At 40.9% G+C, this 3,834-nt stretch overlaps 1 protein-coding gene across 1 annotated transcript in view; it reads right to left on the reverse strand.

Annotated features, from left to right (window-relative positions):
• LOC120533398 (gastrula zinc finger protein XlCGF26.1-like) overlaps positions 1 to 3,713 on the reverse strand; it is a 126,837-nt gene extending 123,124 nt beyond the window's left edge. Inside the window, exon 1 of the mRNA XM_039760260.1 lies at positions 3,597 to 3,713. The gene's annotated coding sequence lies outside the window, so the exon portion shown is untranslated. The remainder of the gene's footprint in view (positions 1 to 3,596) is intronic.
• Between the last annotated feature and the right edge of the window lie 121 nt (positions 3,714 to 3,834).

Consider the following 3,834-nt stretch of genomic DNA (forward strand, 5'->3'; position numbering starts at 1 on the left):
TGTTTGTGTGCAGTATACAAGTAAATGCAACGATTCTAAACCAGTGGGTTCCCCCCTGCTCACTTCACGTCTCTGCAACTCGCGTTGTGAAGAGGGAGGTTGCACGCACCCCAAGGAGATGCGGTCCCTCCTCCAAAACCCCCTCTTAAACGATGATACAACAGGAAACATGTGTTCTGCATCTCCCACAGCACGTCAAACATTTAAAAGCCTGTACAGCAGCTGCCCTAATCTTTGTCTTTTATTTCCGGCCTCAGGTGTGATTAAATCTTTTGGCACAAAGTCCTGTCTCGTGGGGTACGAGTTCTTGATATTTTTTAGTTTATAATTTGAAAGAGGAAGAAGAATTTGAAAATCTAACAACATCATATTAAACTTCTATAAACTCTGAAAAGAATGATACCAAACACATATATGCAGGTTTCAAGTTTAAGCCTGAGTTAAAGCTCGACAAAAAATGTGACATAAAAACATCACCGTTGCACTTTTAGGCTTAGGATTATATATATATAATATCAAAATACCCGCGCTTCGCGGCGGAGAATTAGTGTGTTAAAGCAGTTATGAAATAGAAAAGGAAGCATTTTAAAAATAACGTAACATGATTGTCAATATAATTGTTTTGTGACTGTTATGAGTGTTGCTGTCATCAAGGATTTGATTATCATTATTTCTTTCAATCAGGTTCGTATTTGGAGGATGTGTTGTGTTCAAGTTACATTCCGTGTTTGTCAACCGTTGTAAAGATAACAGGTTTCATTCATCGAAGTGTTCACTACTCAAATCGCTACTCGTGAATCTAAAATGTTTCAGGCATTCCCGGTATTAACTTGTGGATTTGCCTGTGAATATTTAGTGGCAGTGTGTCTATGAACTTGTGGAATCACCTGCGAGTATTTAGTGACGGCGTCTCTATGAAGCTGTGGAATTGCGTGCAAGTATTTAGCGACAGTGTGTCTATTAACATGTGGATTTTTCTGTGAGTATTTGGCGGCAGCGTCATGATGTTGTTTTCGTCTAGTTGCATCAGAAAATGTACCACGACGTCTGACATGCCTCCTTTTTACTGTTTTCTCACAGCTTGGATTGCTGCTGTCATAATCGGTTTGAGTTTCATGGTTTGTTTCAATTACGTTAGTATTTGCAGGACTTGTCTTGAAGTGACATTTGGCATCTGTCAAGTGTTGTAAGCATACAACCGGCTTCATCGATAACTTCACATCCAGCTTTTGAGAGTTTAAACATTCATAAACATCAAAGTGTCCACTACTGAAATCGTCACCTGTGAATCTAAGATGTTTAAGAGGCATTGGCGGTTGTCCAAAGGTGTAAAACATTTGGCCATTTCGGTACACTTGAAAGCGACAACCGAACAATTCAGCGGCAGCCATCAACTCACATGCAGAAACATAGGTGAAGGTGCTCCTGTGGTGTATAATTATCTCCTGTACCGTCATCAGTTCACACCTTGAACCTGTCCCAGTCATTCAATACATGAGACACAATGTTCCTCCGGATATCAAGATTGAGCCTGATATGTCAGTGCAATATGTAACACAGAGAATGGAAAAGGCAGGCGGCATCTCCGTGCATGGAAACCACTCGGTAAGTGACAGTTCTTTGATCGATGGTGATCACCTTGATAGACATCTCACCACCCAAATCACTACTTGTGAATCTAAGATGTTTAGCAGACATTCCCGGTATTAACTTGTGGAATTGCCTGTGAATATTTAGCAGCAGTGTGTCAATGAAATTGTGGAATTGCCTGTGAGTATTTAGCGACAGCGTCTCTGTGAACTTTTGGATTTGCCTGCGAGTATTTAGCGACAGCGTGTCTATTAACTTGTGGATTTTTCTGCGAATATTTGGCGGCAGCATCACAAAATTGTTTCTGTCTAGTTGCATCAGAAAATGTACCATGACATCTGACACACCTCCTTTTTACTGTTTTCTCACAGCTTGGATTGCTGCTGACGGACGGACGGCCGGCCTTATATGGGCAGGCAGTCAATTACGTGGGAGGCGTGGGGATGGGGGACGCAATATAGGCAGGCAGCCAACCACGTGGGAGGCGTGAGGATGGGGGACACAACTCCGCCTCACACTGCGAGCGAGCTGCAGGCTATGGACGTATATGTGTACGTAAGTAGGATTCAGTTATGACCATTATGCGTAGAACTTTGAAATGAATCCTGCTTAACTTACCTGTAAGTAACCTGTAAGGAATGAGCCTGCCAAATTTCAGCCTTCTACCTACATGGGAAGTTGGAGAATTAGTGATGAGTGAGTCAGTCAGTGAGGGCTTTGCCTTTTATTAGTATAGATATGGGGATATATATATATATATATATATATATATATATGAGAGAGAGAGAGAGAGATGGTACCGAATGACATTTACATTTTTCTTCAACGTGTGAATGAACATGTACTATAACTTAAACAATAAAAATTTACCATGAAAGTAGACAATAACAAATACCAAAATAAAATACATACATATATAAAATACATCCTTATGTGGCTGAAAAAAAATGATTTCATTGAGTACAGCTGAATATTTAACCACACCCATAACAACCCAAATTAGGTTTGCTGGTCCACTAAACCTGGGCATCTTTAAAAAGGGGGAGATCAAAAATTACAGTGTGCTGGGCACACATGGAAACTGCATACAGACCATGACGTTCATTTTACTGGATTTACTGTGGTGAGTCCACCCAAACAATGGACTACATTCTACATGAATATTCCTGAGGCCCTACATGTACTGATGAAGATTTTAAGGATGCTAATAACGCCGCTCTTACTTGGATATGGCAGTAGCGTGATAAGATATGATGGCTGGAATTGTGAGACAGTAATAACCACCAACACAATTTTCTATTAACCACTCAAACACTCATTAGCAGGCATTTACTGGTTTTGAGCTTTAGCACCGAAATATAGGATTTTTTTTTCACATATGATATAGATTAAAATAACAGCCATGTAATTGCTCATCCATGCAATGTAAGTACATGTTTCATGTTCACATTGGATCAAGCAGGTTTCGGAATGCTCGGCTGTGAACATAAATATAGACACAGACACACACAGTGCTGATGGACGCCAGCCTTCCACAGTTACTAATACTGAATCTACACCTCTACGGGCAGGTTACCGGAGGAATAACAACACAGCACTTTTCTCTCAGTTTTTATATTTCTTTTCATTGTCAGCTCGCATGCGCTTCGACTTTTCTCCACTTCAGTCCATTCAGATCGTTTTCCTCTTTTACTAATCAGAAGTGCAAAGACGACTGACTCCTCGCTGCCTTTTCAAGCGCCGACCGATAAAGAAAGAACAATAAAAAATAAAGCGTCGTGCTTTCATGAAACTGATGTCTCCTCGAGTATTGCGTTTAGAGAAGGAAACGACTAAAGGGAGTTAATTAAATACATTAATAGGAGAAGTCGGTGTGTCTGGACGACTTGAAGTAGAAATGGGACTCGAGTACATATAAGGAGTGGGAGACACCAAAAAACAGCGAAGAAGCGCGGATGAAAATACATACAACCATAAAGTGGCGTGCAAAGAATACAGATACTTACTCTCTGTCTCCCGATAACAGGATTCTTTATTAACTGATTCAATCTCCTGCTTTACTCAATCGATATTCACCTCCCGTTTCGTGCATCACACAAAGCGAGACAAAAGCGTGTCTTCTGTTTCCGTCGCCTTGAATGACGTAGCTGTTTGGTGAAACCCGAATGCAAGACTGCGCGTGCGCGTAATCGGAAGGCAACACCCGCCAAGCCTCGTATGTGACGTCATCAATGTTGAAGAAAA

The sequence above is a fragment of the Polypterus senegalus genome, chromosome 8 (genome assembly GCF_016835505.1).
Source record: "Polypterus senegalus isolate Bchr_013 chromosome 8, ASM1683550v1, whole genome shotgun sequence".
Classification (NCBI taxonomy): Eukaryota; Metazoa; Chordata; class Cladistia; order Polypteriformes; family Polypteridae; genus Polypterus; species Polypterus senegalus.